Source organism: Rhinopithecus roxellana, chromosome 7, assembly GCF_007565055.1.
Source record: "Rhinopithecus roxellana isolate Shanxi Qingling chromosome 7, ASM756505v1, whole genome shotgun sequence".
Lineage (NCBI taxonomy): Eukaryota > Metazoa > Chordata > Mammalia > Primates > Cercopithecidae > Rhinopithecus > Rhinopithecus roxellana.
Window position 1 is genome coordinate 9,159,989 of NC_044555.1, and position 20,472 is coordinate 9,180,460.

Consider the following 20,472-nt stretch of genomic DNA (forward strand, 5'->3'; position numbering starts at 1 on the left):
CCCATCTCACATGCAAAGACACATATAGGCTCAAAATAAAGGAATAGAGGAATATTTACCAAGCAAGTGAAAAGCAAAAAAAGCCGAGGTTGAAATCCTAGTCTCTGATAAAGCAGACTTTAAACCAACAAAGATCAAAAAAGACAAAGAAAGGCATTACATCATGGTAAAGGGATCAATGCAACAAGAAGAGCTAACTATCCTAAATATATATGCACCCAATACAGAAATACCTAGATTCATAAAGCAAGTTCTTAGAGACCTACAAAGAGGCTTAGACTCCCACACAATAATAGTGGGAGACTTTAACACCCCACTGTCAATATTAGACAGATCAATGAGACAGATTATTAACAAGAATATTCAGGACTTGAATTCAGTTCTGGACCACGTGGACCTAATAGACATCTACACAACTCTCCACCCCAAATCAACAGAATAGACATTCTTTTCAGCACCACATAGCACTTACTCTAAAATCAATCACATAATTGGAAGTAAAACACTTCTCAGCAAAGGCAAAAACAAAAACAAAAACAAAAAAAATGGAAATTATAACAAACCGTCTCAGACCACAATGCAATCAAATTAGAACTTAGGATTAAGAAACTCACTCAAAACCACACAACACTATATGGAAACTGAACAATCTGCTTCTGAATGACTACTGGGTAAATAACAAAATTAAGGCAGAAATAAATAAGTTATTTGAAACCAATGAGAAGGAAAACACAATGTACCAGAGTCTCTGACACACAGTTAAGCAGTGTTTAGAGGAAAATTTATAGCACCAAATGCCCACATCAGAAAGCAGAAAAGATCTAAAATCAAAACCCTGATATCACAGTTAAAATAACTAGAGAAGCAAGAGCAAACAAATTCTAAAGCTAGCAGAAGTCAAGAAATAACTAAGATCAGAGTGGAACTGAAGAAGATGGAGACACAAAAAACCCTTCAAAAATCCATGAATTCAGGAGGTGCTTTTTTGAAAAGATTAACAAAATGGATAGACCAATAGCCATACTAACAAAGAAGAAAAGAGAGAAGAATCAAATCGACTCAATAAAAATGATAAAGGGGACATCACCACTGATCCCACAGAAATACAACCTACCATCAGAGAATATTATAAACACCACTACACAAATAAACTAGGAAACCTAGAAGAAATCAATAAATTCCTGGACACGTACACCCTCCCAATACTAAACCCGAAAGAAATCGCAGCCCTGAATAGACCAATAACAAGTTCTAAAATTGAGGCAGTAATTAACAGCCTACCAACCAAAAGAAAGGCCAGGACCAGACAGATTCACAGCCAAATTCTACCAGAGGTGGGAGGAGCTGGTACTATTTCTTCTGAAACTATTCCAAACGATAGAAAAACAGGGACTTCTCCATAACTCAATTTATGAGGCCAGCATCATCCTGATTTCAAAACCTGGCAAAGACACAACAAAAAAAGAAAATTTCAGGCCAATATCCCTGATGAACATCCATGCGAAAATTCTCAATAAAATACTGGCAAAATAAATTCAGCAGCAAATCAAGTTGGCTTCATCCCTGAGATGCAAGGTTGGTTCAACATACGCAAATCAATAAATGTACTCCATCACATAAACAGAGCCAATGACAAAAAACACATGATTATCTCAATAGATGCAGAAAAGGCCTTTGGTAAAATTCAACACCCTTCATGCTAAAAACTCTCAATAAACTAGGCATTGACGGAACAGATCTCAAAATAATAAGAGCTGTTTATGACAAACCCACAGCCAATATCATACTGAATGGGCGAAAGCTGGAAGCATTCCCTTTGAAAACTGGCACAAGACAAGGATGCCTTCTCTCACCACTCCTATTCAACATAGTATTGGAAGTTCTGGCCAGGGCAATCAGGCAAGAGAAAGAAATAAAGGGTATTCAAATAGGAAGACAGGAAGTCAAATTGTCTCTGTTTGCAGATGACATGATTTTATATTTAGAAAACCTCATCATCTCAGCCCCAAAACTCCTTAAGTTGATAAGCATCTTCAGCAAAGTCTCAAGATACAAGATCAATGTGCAAAAATCACAAGCATTCCTATATATCAATAATAGATAGAGAAGCAAATCATAATTTAACTCCCATTCACAACTGCTACAACGAGAATAAAATACCTAGAAATACAGCTTAACAACTTAGAAGGGACCTGAAGGACCTCTTCAAGGAGAACTACAAGCCACTGCCCAAGGAAATAAGAGAGGACACAAATGGGAAAACATTCCATGCATATGGATAGGAAGAATTAATATCATGAAAATGACCATACTGTCCAAAGTAATTTATAGATTCAATTCTATTTCCATCAAGCTACCATTGACTTTCCTCACAGAACTAGAAAAAAACTACTTTAAATTTAATATGGAACCAAAAAAGAGCCTATATAGCCAAGACAATCCTAAGTAAAAAGAACAAAGCTGGAGGCATTATGCTACCTGACTTCAAACTACGCTACAAGGCTACAGTAACCAAAACAGCATAATACTGGTACCAAATCAGATATATAGACCAATAGAACCGAACACAGGACTCAGAAATAACACCACACATCTACAACCATCTGATCTTTGACAAAACTGACAAAAACAAGCAATGGGGGAAAGGATTCCCTGTTTAATAAATGGTGTTGGGAAAACTGGCTTGACATATGCAGAAAACAGAAACTGGAGCACTTCCTTACACGTTATACAAAAATTAACTCAAGATGGATTAAAGACTGAAATTTAAAAGCTAAAACCATAAAAACCTTAGAAGAAAGCCTAGGCAATACCATTCAAGACATAGGCATAGGCAAAGACTTCATGGTTAAAACACAAAAAGCAATGGCAATAGAAGCCAAAATTGTCAAATGGCATCTAATTAAATTAAAGAGCTTCTGCACAGCAAAAGAAACTATCTCAGAGTGAACAGGCAACCTACAGAATGGGAGAAAATGTTTGCAATCTATCAGTCTGACAAAGGTCTAATATCCAGAATTGACAAGGAACTTAAACAAATTTACAAGAAAAAACAAACAATCCCATCAACAATTGGGTGAAGGATACGAACAGACACTTCTCAAAAGAAGACATTTATGTAGCCAACAAACATGAAAAAAAGCTCATCATCACTGGTCATCAGAGAAATGCAAATCAAAACCACAATGCGACACCATCTCACACTAGTTAGAATAGAGATTATTAAAAAGTCTGGAAACAACAGATGCTGGAGAGGATGCAGAGAAATTGGAATGCTTTTACACTTTTGGTGGTAGTGCAAATCAGTTCAATCATTGTGTTAGACAGTGTAGCAATTCCTCAAGCATCTAGAACCAGAAATACCATGTGACCCAGCAATCCCATTACTGGGTATATACCCAAAAAATTATAAATCATTCTACTATCAAGACACATGTACACGTATGTTTATTGCATATATTGCACTTACCCACCATGAAATACTATGCAGTCATAAAAAGGATGAGTTCATGTCCTTTGCGGGGATATGGATGAGGCTGGAAACAAAACCAAACACTGCGTGTTCCCACTCATAAGTGGGAGTTGAACAATGAGAACACATGGACACAGGGAGGGGAACATTACACACTGGGACATTTCGGGGGTTGTGGGGCAAGGGGATGGAGAGCATTAGGACAAATACCTAATGCATGTGGTGCTTAAAACCTAGATGACGGGTTGATAGGTCCAGCAAACCACCATGGCAAATGTATACCTATGGAACAAACCTGCACGTTAAGCACATGTATCCCAGAACTTAAAATAAAATTAAAAAAGAAAGGATGTTAAATTTTATCAAATGCTTTTTCAGCATCAATTAAAAGGATCACCACTGCAGGACACAGTCCAGACAGTGTCCATGGAGCAACTACCTTGTTCTCTACTAACCCCATATCTAGAGCCCAGTTTCTCCAGGCCCAAGGGACCAGCAAACCATTGCCCTTCATCCTGTTGGGCCCCATATCCTCCACTGGCTCACAGCCTCAGTCAGCCAGGGACCTGACATTGGAAAAGCATGGTGATGAGGCGCTGCCTGAAGAGAAGCCACACTGTGATGCGAGCTTGCATGAATTATCACAGTAAAATTCACTGTAATTCACATAACCACAGCATTGTTATGAATCAAAATCTGCCTGAAAAGAGATATCTTAGTTTTCTCAAAATCAAAGAATGTTTTAAAAAACCACACAGCTGCTGAATAATCAACCTGTGAAACTGAGATGTTTCTCGAATGAAACAGTAAATGTGCCTGTAATAATTATTTTATAAGTCAGAAAATTATATTTGTCTCCATCTTTTTCCCCATAGTATATTAAACAAAAAGGTAAATAAGGTATAAATAGATTTTGTAAACTTTTCATATTGAAAAAGCCATGAAGTAAGTAGACAAGACAGATATTCTGTAAATTGGAGGGGGATATAGGACATTTTTGAAAAGGTACAAAGTCCTCAGATGGGCTTAGAAAATTCACTGTATAATCCATATACCATTTTACTTGACTGGCACATCTTCAGGTGCTTGTGTTTACTGTGTTCTTGCCATTAACTAAACGTCTCAGTCTGTCCCAGTGTAATAGGCTGTGAATTTTCTTGTATTATAGTTTTTGTTTGTCTCTTTGCATCGATGACACAATAGCAACATTTTAAAATTATTGTTATTATTGATTCCTAGTTTTATTCTGTTTTGCCAGAGAAGATGCTTGATATTATTTCTATTTTGTTGAATGCTTTAAGACTTGTTTCTTGACCTAACATGTGGTCTATCCTTGAGAATGACCCATGTGCTGAGGAAAATAATGTGTATTCTGAAGCTGTTGAATGAAATGTTCTGTAAATATCTCTTACGTTTATTTGATCTATAGTGCAGATTAAGTCTGGTGTTTGTTGATATATTTTTATTGGTCTCAAAGATATATCCAATGCTGAAGGTTGGTGGGGGTGGGGGGTGTTTGAAGTCTCCAGGCATTATTGTATTGAGCTTTATCTCTTTCTTATGCTCTAATAATATGTGCTTTATATATCTGGGTGATCAAATGTTAAGTGCATATACATTTACAATTGCTATATCTCCTGCTGAATTGACCACTTTATCATAATATAATTATGGCCATTGCCTCTTCCTATAGATTTTTTTTTGTGTGTGTTGAAATCTATCTGATGTAAGTATAGCAACTCCTGTTCTTTCTTTGTTTCAAATATCGTAGAATATCTTTTTCCATCCCTTTATCTTCAGTCTATCTGTGTCTTTACAAGAGAAGTCTGTTTCTCATAGGCAACAGATCACTGGGTCCTTTTAAAATCCATTCAGCCACTCTATGTCTTTTGATTGTAGAGTTTAGTCCATTTACATTTGATGTTATTAGTAACACTGAATAATTACTAACATTCAATGATAAGTAAAGACTTACTCCTGCCATTTTGTTAGGTGTTTCCTGGTTGTTTTGTAGTCTTCTTTCTTTCCTTCCTTCTTGTCTTCCTTTTAGTGCAGGTAATTTTGTCTGGTGGTATGCTTTAATTTCTTACCTTTTTTTTGTATCTGTTGTTTATTTTTTTGATTTGAGGTTACCATGAGGCTTGCAAATACTATTTTATAACCCATTATTTTCAGGGTGATAACATCTTAACACTGTTTACCTAAACAAACAAGAAAAAAGTAAACCAATAAACACTTTACACTTTAAATTAATCTCCAGTCTTGTCAGTCTTTTAATTTCTATTTATATCTCACAGTGCTGTCTTTGACTTGAAAAGCTGTAGTTATTTTTGATTGGTTCATCTTTAAGTCTTTCTATTTAAGATAGGGGGTGTTTACAAGCCAGAGTTATAGTGTTATAATATTTTGAATTTTCCTGTGTGCTTACAAACTCCAGTGAGTTTTGTAAGGTCAGATGATTTATTTATTTATTTATTTATTTATTTATTTATTTATTTATTTATTTATTTTTTCTGTCGCCCAGGCTGGAGTGCAGTGGCAGGATCTCCACTCACTGCAAGCTCCGCCCCCCGGGTTCATGCCATTCTCCTGCCTCAGCCTCCTGAGCAGCTGGGACTAGTGGCGCCCGCCACCACACCCCGGCTAATTTTTTTGTATTTTTAGTAGAGATGGGGTTTCACCATGTTCGCCAGGATGGTCTCGATCTGGCCTCGTGATCTGCCCGCCTCAGCCTCCCAAAGGGCTGGGATTGCAGGCGTGAGCCACCGCGCCCGGCCTCCAGATGATTTCTTATTGCTCACTATCATCCCTTCTTTCTGATTGAAGTACTTCCTTTAGCATTTCATGTAGGGTAACTCTGGTGTTGGTAAAATTCCTCAGCTTTTGTTTTTCTGGGAAAATCTTTATTTCCTCATTATGTTTGAAGAATATTTTCCTTTGGTTAACTGTTTCTTTTTTTCCCCCAAAGCCCTTTATGTATGTCATGTCACTCTTTTGCTGCTTGCAAGGTGTCCACTGAAAAGTCTGCTGCCAGGTGTATTGAAGTGCCACTGTATATTGTTTGTTTCTTTTCTCTTGATGCTTTTAGGATCCTTTCTTTACCCTTGACCTTTGGGAGTTTGATTATTAAGTGCCTTGGGGTAGGCTTCTTTGGGTTAAATCTGCTTGGGGTTCTGTAACCTTCTTGTACTTAGATATTGATATTTTTCTCCAGGTTTGGTGAGTTCTGTGTTATTATTCTTTTGAATAATCTCCTTCTCTACCTCCTCTTTAAGATCAATAACTCTTAGATTTGCTCTTACAAGGCCGTTTTCTAGGTATTCTAAGTGTGCTTCATTGTTTTTTATTCTTTTTTTTTTTGCCTCCTCGGACTGTAAATTTTCAAATAGCCTGACTTTAACCCCACTAATTTGTTCTTCTGCTTGATTAATTCAATTAAAAGACTTTGGTGCATTCTTCAGTATGCCAATTGCATTTTTCAGTTCCAGAATTTCTACATGATTCTTTTTAATTATTTCAATCTTTTTATTAAATTTATCTGATAGAACTTTGAATTCCTTCTCTGTGATATCTTGAATTTCTGTTTCCTCAAAACAGCTATCTTGAATTCTCTATCTGAAAGGTCACATATCTCTGTTTCTCTGGGATTGGCTCCTGGTGCCTTATTTAGTTTGGTGAAGTCATGTTTTCCTATATGGTCTTGATGCTTGCAGATGTTCTTTGGTGTCTGGGCATTGAAAAGTCATGTATTTATTGTAGTCTTCACAATCTGGGTTTGTTTGTACTCAATCCATCTTGAGAAGGCTTCCTGGGTATTTGAAAGGACTTGGGTGTTGTGATCTTAGCTGTATCTGCATTAGAGGGCAACCCAAGCCCAACAATACTGTGGTTCCTGCAAACTCATAAAGGTATCACTTTGGTGGTCTTGGATAAGATGTGGAAGAATTTTATGTATTAAGGCAGAAATGCTTGTTTTCTTCCCTTACTTTTCCCAAACAAACAGAATATCTCTCTTTGCTGAGCTGCTTGGAGCTAGGTGTGGGGTGACTTAAGCAGCCCTCTGAGTACCACCACTGGGTATGTGCTGGGTCAGACCTGAGGCCAGCACAACACTGGGTTTCACCCAAGGCCCATTGTAACCACTGTCTGGCTACAACCTATTTTCAGTCAAGGCCCGAGGGCACTACAGTCTGCAGGTCATGAAGCCAGCCAGGGTTGCATCTCTCCTTTCAGGGCAGCAAGTTTTTCCAGGACCAAGGCAGTTCCAGAAATACTGTCAAGCCACCAAAGACTAGAGTCAAAAACCTTAGAAATCTACCTGTGCTATTGTACTATGGCTGGGTTGGTGCTCAAACAATGAGATGCTTTCCATATCCTCTCCACAGGAAGCAGAACCTCAGCCCATCACCACCACCACCACAGGCCCACTGGAAGTATTTTCAAGCTACCACTGATGTTCACTTAATGTCCAATGGGTCTTTAGCATGTGGTGAATGTTGCCAGGCTTGAGACTCACCCTTTAGGGCAGTGGGCTCCCTTTTGGCCCAAGGCATATCCAGAAATGCTGTCTAAGAGCCATGGTCTGGAATCAGAGACCCCAAGAGCCCAGTTGGTACTCTACCTTCCTGTGTAGACAAAGTGCAAGACAAAGTGTAGACAAAGTGCAAGGTGCAAGACAAAGTCCCCTTTAGTTTTTCCTCTGCTTTTCTCAAGTAGGAGGAGTCTCTAACTGTAGCTACCACAGCAAATGTGCTGGATCTCACCTGAAGCTAGCATGTATCAGTCTCACCCAAGGCCTATGGTATACTACCTGGGCATTGCTGTGGGTTATTCAGGGGCCAATGTATCTTTAGGCAGCAGGTGATGCTTTTGGTGTTGCTATGACATCAATAACAAGCAGTCACTACCCTCATTGACAGAGATAACTCACTTTAAACCCCTTAAAGTTTGCAATTATTTTTGGTTGGAGGTTAGTGAAAGAAGTGTGAGGTACACTTCTTCAGCAGTCTCTAAAAAGTCTATACTAACACAAGGACTGTGATAGACAATCCATAGATAATTTGACATTTTCTTATATCCCGTTATTTATTCTTTCTCTTTCTGTTGTATGCCTGAGGGTTACAGCTCCAAATATTATATTTAAATAACCACCTTCTTCAAATGATATTATAGTGCTTTACAAATACTATTTCTTTAATCTTTCATAATGTCTAGAGCTCTGAAAGATACATTAATATTTTATTTGTACATTTGCTTGCATCTTGTTCAGAGCTTCAGTCTCAAATCTGAAGAATTTTTTAAAAGAATATAAAACATTGTCCTTGTTCTTAAGTATTCTTACCTGTTTATACTTTTAGCATACATAAATAACAGTGACTCTTCCCTTTTTAATCCATTTTCCAGATGAGATCCACTTATTCTAAGCCTGGATAAAATAATCTACAGCTTGAGATAGTGGGAAAAAAAAACTGGACTTAGAAATAGACCACAGCTGGATTTCTGGATCCATCATGTACTGGCTATGTGACTTTGTGCAAACCTTTAACCTCCTTGAGGCTCAATTACTTAATTTACCATGTAAAGATAAATAATAAAATATTGTCATTATTATGAGACTCAAATGAGATGATGGATCTTTAAAATACTTTGAAAATGTAAAGGATTATGCTAATTCTACCTCCAATAAAGTTATTAATGTAAGTGAATGTTTATTATAATTCACAACAGAGAAATCATTTGTGCATTTTTTCTTTTTCCTTTTGAGATATAAAATAGCATCCTAAAACTTAAATATATAATTTAAATCTTTAAAATTAAGAATAGGATATTAGAATATCAGTGTTGGAATAGACCTTAGAGATAATCTAGTCCATCCCACATTACTGTATAAAAGGGGACAGTGAGGCCAAGAGGAAAAAGAAACCTTTTTTAGGTTATACAATCAGGCAGTGGTAAAATCAGGATTGGACCTCTGGTCCCCTTTCTTCCCATTCAATGTATTTTCTACTCTACTACAATGTCTTACCTAAATGGTCTTGTTGGGCTTTGTTAGGAAACTACTGTTCATCTCCAACTTTTCATTCACTGCTTTGAACCAAGATTTTAATATGAACTGTCAAGCAGGCTTCTCCTTGGTGGGAGATTACTTTCACAAAGAGAATGACCTAGAAGGCAATTCTTTCACACATTTTACCTTCCTGCCAGTAGACTGTAAACCATTGCATGGCTACTGGGGCAATAGGTAGGACAACCAGAAAATGTGAACCAAGGCTGGAGGTCATGTTAGTTTTTCCTTAGGGATATACAGATATTGGTCTTGCTGGAGCAACAAATAGAAAATAAGTTAGTGACTAGCATATGGTAAATATTATTTTAGTGTTCATTTTATTCCATTTCTCCTCACATTATGATAGAATGTTATTGCCTACAAAATACTTTCCTATTTTTTATTTCAAGTTATTTTCACAACAAATACATGAGGTAAGGATTATTCTCGTATTACAGATGAGAAAATTGAGGTTCCGAGAGAGTAAATTAATAGCCAAACTTTACTCTCTTGTTGAGAGCTGAGATTTAAACCTAGATTCTCTGATCTCAAGTGAAGTGATCTTTCCAGTATACCATAATGGCTTATGATTTTGCCATACTTAATGAATTCTGAAAAATATTACTAAAGATGTGACTGCGAATTAATAAATGCCATGTGGAAGAAGTTCTAAAGATTGTAACTTAACTTACATATTTTATAAAAAATAAACATATCTCAACCTTTCTTTGAAACTATATAAATACTTTTTTTCTTCCTCTTTTTTTTTTTTTTTTTAATACAGACGAGGTCTCACTATGTTGCACAGGCTGGTCTTGAACTCTTAAGCTCAAGTGATCCTCTCGCTTTGGCCTCCCAAAATGCTGGGATTGCAGGGATGAGCCAAAATGCCCAGACAGCCACCACGCCTGGCCAACTACCTAAATACTCCTAAATTATAAGAAGAGGTTTCAATTGCTTAGACTGATCAAGTGTCCAAAAGTATGCAACACAAGTCTAGAATCAGTCAGAATTAACCTTGCATTGCTGATTTAGCTAAACAAACAGATCTCAGAAGTTGGAAGGGTTCAATTCTACACTTACAAAGGTTATACTTATTCTGGAAATGTTGGTTGTCACTTATGTATTAATAATATATGGAAAAATGCAGAAGGAAAAAGAAAAAAAAAAGAATCATAGATGCTTTATTCCTGAGAATCATTGCTTGTTTCTCTAGTGCAATTTTTTTTAAGTTGCATAAATAGTGGTTGTGAAGTATTTTCTGAATATATCACGTGAAAAACTTTCCTCCAAAAACTAAAGTAGGGGCACAATGAAATGGAGGTAGAATTCTTCATAAGAAAAGCATGAAATGATATATTCACGTTTTTCTCTTAGACATTTAGTTCTTTCTAAGCACAGTGTTAGAAGTCAGAGAGATCTGGATATAAAACAAAACCCTAAATTTAATAGCTATATGATCTTAGGCAAGTCAAATAACCTGCTTAAGATAGTTTTTTAATTTGTAAAATGGAGATGATAATACCTACATCATAGGATTGCTATGAGGATGAAATGGGATAATACATGTAAAGCTCTTGGTACTTGATTTGTAAAGTTCAATAAGTGATATTCCCTTTCCTCTCACCCCTTTCTATGATGATTTCCTGTTAACTCCAAAAGCCTACATATTTTCAACCTAAGAAGATAATTTTATTAGCTGTGTTGTTCAGATTTTCACCACTGCTTTGATGTCTCAATCTATCTGGAAGAAAGATTCACTTTCTTACAAATAAAATGCCTTAACTTTTCATATTACACAGATCATCTCACTATAGTTTATCTTTTCAAGCACACGCGCGCACGTGCGCGCGCGCACACACACACACTTACACAACAACAACCACTAAAGTACCCACCTCTTAACACCTCAAAAATGTCCAATGTCTGGCACAGATCCTCAGCACGCTCAATTCTTCTTTGGAGGCCTGTAGTCCATGTCTGTATTTTTTATTTTGTGACTTATTCATCACAACATGGCTTTTATCCTCTGTTGCTGAGGCAGAAATGCCGAAAGGAGTCCATAGCCTTGGGTAAAATAGATTCAATGAGCAGAAGGCAAACCTATGATGAGAACTTGATAAATCAACCACTGAAACACCTTTTACCCATTTAAAGTTAAGTATTATAATTAGGGCACAAAGATATTTGGATCTCACAGGCTGAGATAATTGTGCCAATTATTCAATAATTGTGCTAATCCGAGATGTAGCACTTTTTTAGTCTTTTATACATATTGACCCTGAGAATATTCCACAGGCCTAAGAAAACTTATTTTGCAACCGTAAGTAATACCTGATGTAAATGACGAGTTGATGGGTGCTGACGAGTTGATGGGTGCAGCACACCAACATGGCACAAGGATACATAAACAAACCTGCACGTTATGCACATGTACTCTAGAACTTAAAGTATAATAATAATAAAAAATAAAAAAGATTCAGTTTTAAAGAATAATAGCTGAGTTATATGTATAATTTTGAATTATATTTATATAAATTATAAATAAGACCATTTTTAAAAAGAGAACCACAGATGAACAGTGAATTTAATAACTATTATCTAAATTTTATTAAGTAGCAAAATGTTTTTATATAGATCTTATCCATGATTTACAGATTAAGTATGACTATTTCCTCTTTTTGACCTTTTATGCAAAACAAAATAAGATCATAAATCTTAAAAGACCACAATTTAGAATAAACATGAATTCCTAACTACTTGAAATACATCAGACTTTCACCATGAGGAGACTTTCCTGATCCAATTAAATGAAAAGACATAGGTACAGTTTACAAACTTGACAGAAACATACAAACAAAATAACACTTGAATAAGAAGAGCCATCCCTTTCTACCTCACTCCAAAATAAAATAATAAGTCATTTTGAGAACATTAAAATTAAAATGTTAATCATTACACTAGTAACCACTTGACATTTTATAATTTTAGGTGGTTCAAAAAATGTTTTCTCTCTAGAAGTCAGATCATTAAACTATGGTCCAGAAGCAAATTGTGGCCTAACAAAGGTTTGTGGAGGTTCTTATTATTCTTCCCACTCCTCAGCTTTGGGAATTTTTCCATTCCTTAAAGATTACTTTAGTAGTATAGTGGCTGTATTTTTCCAAACTCCAAATCAGGCCATAAGTTCGGACACATGAGGGTTTTGTGTTGTTTCTTGGTGCTGGATGCAATCTAGGAGGTGTAACTTAGATATAAAAAAATTAGAATTTCAGGACACATGACATTAGGACCTCCTAAGGGTGTGTCAAGAAAATAAACAGATAAAACAAAAGAAAAAAAATTAGAAGTTTTGGAATATTCTGAAGGCTTAGAAAGATAATGAAAGAGAATGTTTGAAATTAAGAATGCCTTGGAAAATTTGTTTACTGTGTGAATAAATCATCTGAGTCAAGGTTATTGGATAGGTAAAAAAATCAGTTAAAATCGAGAAGAAACTGGAAATCTTATTTAATCTGAAATTATTAGAAAGTATATTCCATGGTTCATTCATACACAAGAAAATTTCAAAAAAAGGTATGTAGCTTTATGTAAATATACTCATAACTCTCTATTAGATGTATGACATGTTCAAGAGTGAGGTGCTTTCCTAGAGTTGATATTGTAGGGATCTTAGGGTTACTGCCCAACTTTGTATTATCAAGCTGTGGAAAAATCTATTCCCATGAAGCACTGAGATTTGAGCTGACCATGCTAGCAAACATGTTATTTGCAGCTCCTTGTTGCCACAACTATCATGATGAAAGAGTCAATCTGTGTACCTATATCTGTTCCTGAGAAGTCCCCTTCTGATTCTAGTTTTAATGATTTATAAATGCAATAACAATATCTTTGTGGGTAGTCAAGAGAAGGGTCATAAGTTGCCTCCACAGTCAGGAAGTACACTAAGAAGAAGGTTCTGACTAGCTTTCATTCTGCTATACTGAGCTTCACGAGGACAAGGTGAGTGTTATTCATTTCTAAGGCCCTGTGCTAAGCCTTGCATATAGTAGATGTTCAATAAATAACTGCTAAATAGCTTGTAAGATCCCCAAGGAAGAAAGCATTTTCCTGATCTTCCAAGTTTTTCATTTTGTACTCATCATTGAATAGCAGCTATTTTTGTGAGTTGACTATCATCACATAGGCAAACATAATAAGAAGCAATGTTTTGAAGAAGCAGATAGAGTGAGTCACATAATAGTGCAAATGTAGATATGTATCCTGGAGGAGCTGCTACTCACCTACCTTTCTGTGTGACCAGGATGAAGGAGATAGGTGGTCATTATCTCTTCTTTCAAGTATCACCTGGGAAACCCATCATTCTTAAAAGAAGTAGTGGTATCTTGCAACTTGGCTATTTAGTCTATTTCCTTGTAGAGGGGTAAAAACAAACAAAATTGGTGACTGTTAATTACATAACCCCCTCAGAGTTAAATCTTTGTAGAAGACAGAGGTAGTGAAAGGGATTAAAAAAGAATATTAGCCTTTGCTAACTTTTCAGAAATTAATCCTCACGATTGTCTGACTAGACAGAGACAGAAAGAGAGAGGGAGGTAAACTAAAATAAACATGGCATAGCAATGACAAAGAACAAATACATATGCAAACACAACATGATCCAAAGAATTTTCTAAAATTCATAAGCAAGTTAAAGGGCTATCTGTCAGGACAGATGACCATCATGAAGAAGAAACGAGCTCCTATTAAAAGAAGAAGCCAAATAGGCTGGGAGCAGTGGCTCACGCCTGTAATCCCAGCACTTTGGGAGGCCAAGGCGGGCGGATCTCGAGGTCAAGAGATCAAGACCATGGTGAAACTCCGTCTCCACTAAAAATACAAAAAAAAAAAAAAAATAGCCTGGTGCGGTGGCGGCCGCCTGTAGTCCCAGCTACTCGGGAGGCTGAGGCAGGAGAATGGTATGAACCTGGGAGGCGGAGCTTGCAGTGAGCTGAGATTGTGCGACTGCCCTCCAGCCTGGGCAACAGAGAAAGACCCCATCAGAAGAAGAAGAAGAAGGAGGAGGAGAAGGAGGAGAAGGAGGAGGAGAAGAAAGAGGAGGACGAGGAGGAAGAGGAGGAGGAGGAGAAGAAGAAGAAGGAGAAGAAGAAAAGAAGAAGAAGAAGAAGAAGAAGAAGAAGAAGAAGAAGAAGAAGAAGAAGAAGAAGAAGGAGGAGGAGGAGGAGGAGGAGGAGGAGGAGGAGGAGGAGGAGGAAGATGGAAGAAGGAAGAAGAAAGAAGGAAGAAGGAAGAAGGAAGAAGGAAGAAGGAAGAAGGAAGAAGAAAGAAGAAAGAAGAAAGAAGAAAGAAGAAGAAGCCACCACCAAATAAACCTTCTTCCACCACTTGGAAAAAAGCACCATCCTCTTTTGTAGAACTGACAAACCAGAAACCATTTTTCCCCTGATGGGAAAACCACCTTTCTTCTGCTTGGGCTTTTCTTTTCTTTTCTTTTCTTTTCTTTTCTTTTCTTTTCTTTTCTTTTCTTTTCTTTTCTTTTCTTTTCTTTTCTTTTCATTCTATATTCACCAAGAAATACATCGCTGTGATAGACAGTTCATGTACAGTAAATCATCAATATAGTTTAAGCCAATAAAAGCCAAATTGAGACTATTAAGTAGCATAATGCTGTGTAACAGTCCAATGCTTGACTTACTTAAATATATACATTCTTTGGTGAAATTAGCTTCATTCAGTTTTATGCTTTTACACAAAAATGTTTTTAAGAGGGACAGTAAACCAGAGAGAATAAACCTGCAGAACATTGAAGCCTAACTTACATGTATTATTCGTAATTATATTTTCTAACAATAAAGATATGCTCCAATTTGAAGGCATTATTTGAGATTGGCCATGCAAGAGTAAACATGGACTGGATACTTGAGTGCCCAAAATCTTTTATTGGGGGCAGGAGCCCAAAACTCAAAGACTGAATATGAATATTTGCTAATGTGCTAAAAAATCAACAATCAGTCATGATGATATTCTTGTCACCCCTTATACTAGCCTTTTGTGTTTCACAGGAAGTAAATTATCAAAAAAAAATGAACCTTCCAAGAATGTCAAAATGTATCAGTTATTAGCTAAGGACTTAAAGAAAAAGTTCTAAGGCCTTCTTTAATATGATAATACACCTGAAGAAAGAAAAACTAAAATTTCAGAAAATATAATTTCATAGATGCAATCAGAAAAAAATCAATAAGTTAAAACCAATAAAATTTCATAAAATTATAGCTTACCAAATAATTGCATATATTTACCTCATTTGAGTTTTAGAACCAACATACAAAAAAGGGAGATATTATTTCCTTCATTGTCTAAATAAGAGCAGTGACAAATTTTAATGTTACTGTACTTATTCTAACTCATGAAACTCCAGAAATGAAAGACAGGTCTTCTGATCTCTAGTACACTTTTTCTTCTGCCTGCTAGAATGCATATACCACAATTTGTTTATTCATTCAACTGTGATGAACCTTTGAGTTATTTCCAGTTTTACAAATTAAGTTGCTATGAGTATTTGTATACATGCCTTGGTGTAGATATATTCTTTTATTTGCCTTGATTAAATATCTAAGAAAGAAATGACTGATTCATATGGTAGTTGGATGGTTAACTTAAGAAGCTGCCAGGGCGGCAGAGCAAGATGGCCGAGTAGGAACAGCTCCAGTCTCCAACTCCCAGCGCGAGCAACACAGAAGACCGATGATTTCTGCATTTTCAACTGAGGTACTGGGGTCATCTCACTAGGGAGTGCCAAACAATTGGTGCTGGTCAGCTGCTGCAGCCCGACCAGCGAGAGCTGAAGCAGGGCGAGGCATCGCCTCACCTGGGAAGCGCAAGGGGGAAGGGAATCCCTTTTCCTAGCCAGGGGAACTGAGACACACAACACCTGGAAAATCGGGTGACTCCCACCCCAATACTGTGCTTTGAGCAAACGGGCACACCAGGAGATTGTATCCCACACCTGGCCGGGAGGGTCCAACGGTCACGGAGCCTCCCTCATTGCTAGCACAGCAGTCTGCGATCTAACTGCAAGGCAGCAGCGAGGCTGGGGGAGAGGCGCCCGCCATTGATGAGGATTAAGTAGGTAAACAAAGCCGCTGGGAAGCTTGAACTGGGTGGAGCTCACAGCAGCTCAAGGAAACCTGCCTGTCTCTGTAGACTCCACCTCTGGGGACAGGGCACAGCTAAACAACAACAACAAAAAAAGCAGCAGGAACCTCTGCAGACGCAAACAACTCTGTCTGATAGCTTTGAAGAGAGCAGTGGATCTCCCCACATGGAGGGTGAGATCTGAGAACGGACAGACTGCCTGCTCAAGTGGGTCCCTGACCCCTGAGTAGCCTAACTGGGAGACATCCCCCACTAGGGGCAGTCTCACACCCCACACCTCACAGGGTGGAGTAAACCCCTGAGAGGAAGCTTCCAAAGTAAGAATCAGACAGGTACACTCGCTGTTCAGCAATATTCTATCTTCTGCAACCTCTGCTGCTGATACCCAGGCAAACAGGGTCTGGAGTGGACCTCAAGCAATCTCCAACAGACCTACAGCTGAGGGTCTGACTGCAAGAAGGAAAACTATCAAACAGGAAGAACACCGATACCAAAACCCCATCAGTACGTCACCATCATCAAAGACCAGAGACAGATAAAACCACAAAGATGGGCAAAAAGCAGGGCAGAAAAGCTGGAAATTCAAAAAATAAGAGCGCAGTTCCCCTGCAAAGGAGCACAGCTCATCGCCAGCAACAGATCGAAGCTGGTCAGAGAATGACTTTGACGAGATGAGAGAAGAAGGCTTCAGTCCATCAAACTTCTCAGAGCTAAAAGGAGGCATTACGTACTCAGCGCAAAGAAACTAAAAATCTTGAAAAAAGAGTGGAGGAATTGACACCTAGAATAATTAATGCAGAGAAGGTCATAAACGAAATGACAGAGATAAAAACCATGACACGAGAAATACGTGACAAATGCACAAGCTTCAGTAACCGACTCGATCAACTGGAAGAAAGAGTATCAGCGATTGAGGAACAATGAATGAAATGAAGAGAGAAGGGAAACCAAAAGAAAAAAGAAGAAAAAGAAATGAACAAAGCCTGAAAGAAGTAAAAAGACCAAATCTACGTCTGATTGGGGTGCCTGAAAGTGAGGGGGAAAATGGAACCAAGTTGGGAAACACTCTTCAGGATATCATCCAGGAGAACTTCCCCAACCTAGTAGGGCAGGTCAACATTCAAATTCAGGAAATACAGAGAACGCCACAAAGATACTCCTCGAGAAGAGCAACTCCAAGACACATAATTGCCAGATACACCAAAGTTGAAATGAAGGAAAAAGTCTTAAGGGCAGCCAGAGAGAAAGGTCGGGTTATCCACAAAGGGAAGCCCATCAGAATAACAGCAGATCTCTTGGCAGAAACTCTGTAAGCCAGAAGAGAGTGGGGGCCAATATTCAACATTCCTAAAGAAAAGAGTTTTAATGGCGAGTGATGATGAGTATTTTTTCATGTGTCTGTTGGCTGTATGAATGTCTTCTGTTGAGAAATGTCTGTTCATATACTTTACCCACTTTTTGATGGGGTTGTTTGTTTTTTTCTTGTATGTTTGTTTGAGTTCCTTGTAGATTGTGGATATTAGCCGTTTGTCGGATGAGTAGATTGCAAAAATTTTCTCCCATTCTGTAGGTTGCCTGTTCACTCTGATGGTAGTTTCTATTGCTGTACAGAAGCTCTTTAGTTTAGTTAGATCTCATTTGTCAATTTTGTCTTTTGCTGCCGTTGCTTTTGGTGTTTTAGACATGAAGTCCTTGCCCATGCCTATGTCCTGAACGGTATTACCTAGGTTTTCTTCTAGGGTTTTTATGGTATTAGGTCTAACATTTAAGGCTCTAATCCACTTTGAATTAATCTTCGTATAAGGAGTAAAGAAAGGATCCAGTTTCAGCTTTCTACTTATGGCTAGCCAATTTTCCTAGCACCATTTCTTAAATAGGGAATCCTTTCCCCATTTCTTATTTCTCTCAGGTTTGTCAAAGAACAGATGGCTGTAGATGTGTGGTATAATTTGTGGGGACTCAGTTCTGTTCCATTGGTCTATATCTCTGTTTTGGTACCAGTAGAGAAATGCAAATCAAAACCACAATGAGATACCATCTCACACCAGTTAGAATGGCAATAATTAAAAAGTCAGGAAACAACAGGTGTTGGAGAGGATGTGGAGAAATAGGAAAACTTTTACACTGTTGGTGGGATTGTAAACTAGTTCAACCATTATGGAAAACAGTATGGCGATTCCTCAAGGATATAGAACTAGAGGTTGCATATGACCCAGCCATCCCACTACTGGGTATATACCCAAAGGATTATAAATCATGCTGCTATAAAGACACATGCACACGTATGTTTATTGAGGCACTATTCACAATAGCAAAGACTTGGAATCAACCCATATGTCCATCAGTGACAGACTGGATTAAGAAAATGTGGCACATATACACCATGGAATACTATGCAGCCATAAAAAAGGATGAGTTTGCGTCCTTTATAGGGACATGGATGCAGCTGGAAACCATCATTCTCAGCAAACTATCACAAGAAAAGAAAACCAAACACCGCATGTTCTCACTCATAGGTGGGAACTGAACAATGAGATCACTTGGACTCAGGAAGGGGAACATCACACGCCGGGGCCTATCATGGGGAGCGGGGAGGGGGGAGGGATTGCTTTGGGAGTTATGCCTGATATAAATGATGAATTGATGGGTGCTGACGAGTTGATGGGTGCAGCACACCAACATGGCACACGTATACATATGTAAAAAAAAAAAAAAAAAAAAAAAAAAAAAAAGAATTTTAAACCCAGAATTTCATATCCAGCCAAACTAAGTTTCATAAGTGAAGGAGAAATAAAATCCTTTACAGGTAAGCAAATGCTTAGAGATTTTGTCACCACCAGGCCTGCCTTACAAGAGACCCTGAAGGAAGCACTAAACATGGAAAGGAACAACCGGTACCAGCCATTGCAAAAGCATGCCAAAATATAAAGACCATCAAGGCTAGGAAGAAACTGCATCATCTAAAGAGCAAAATAACCAGTTAATATCATAATGGCAGGATCAAGTTCACACATAACAAAATTAACCTTAAATGTAAATGGACTAAATGCTCCAATTAAAAGACACAGACTGCCAAACTGGATAAAGAGTCAAGACCCATCAGTCTGCTGTATTCAGGAGACCCATCTCACATGCAGAGACATACATAGGCTCAAAATAAAGGGATGGAGGAAGATCTACCAAGCAAATGGAGAACAAAAAAAAGCAGGGGTTGCAATCCTAATCTCTGATAAAACAGACTTTAAACCGTCAAAGATCAAAAGAGACAAAGAAGGCCATTACATAATGGTAAAATGATCAATTCAACAGGAAGAGCTAACTATCCTATATATATATGCACCCAACACAGGAGCACCCAAATTCATAAAGCAAGTCCTTAGAGACATACAAAGAGACTTAGACTACCATACAATAATAATGGGAGACTTCAACACTCCACTGTCAACATTAGAAAGATCAATGAGACAGAAAGTTAAGAAGGATATCCAGGAATTGAACTCAGCTCTGCACCAAGCGGACCTAATAGACATCTATAGAACTCTCCACACCAAATCAACAGAATATACATTCTTCTCAGCACCACATCGCACTCATTCCAAAATTGACCACATAATTGGAAGTAAAGCACTCCTCAGCAAATGTACAAGAACAGACATTACAACAACCTGTCTCTCAGTCCACAGTGTAATCAAACTAGAACTCAGGACTAAGAAACTCAATCAAAACTGCTCAAATATATGGAAACTGAACAACCTGCTCCTGAATGACTACTGGGTACATAACGAAATGAAGGCAGAAA

General features: G+C 37.7%; 1 protein-coding gene across 1 annotated transcript in view; it reads right to left on the reverse strand.

Annotated features, from left to right (window-relative positions):
- ZC3H12B (zinc finger CCCH-type containing 12B) overlaps positions 1–11,469 on the reverse strand; it is a 70,516-nt gene extending 59,047 nt beyond the window's left edge. Inside the window, exon 1 of the mRNA XM_030934552.1 lies at positions 11,417–11,469. The gene's annotated coding sequence lies outside the window, so the exon portion shown is untranslated. The remainder of the gene's footprint in view (positions 1–11,416) is intronic.
- Between the last annotated feature and the right edge of the window lie 9,003 nt (positions 11,470–20,472).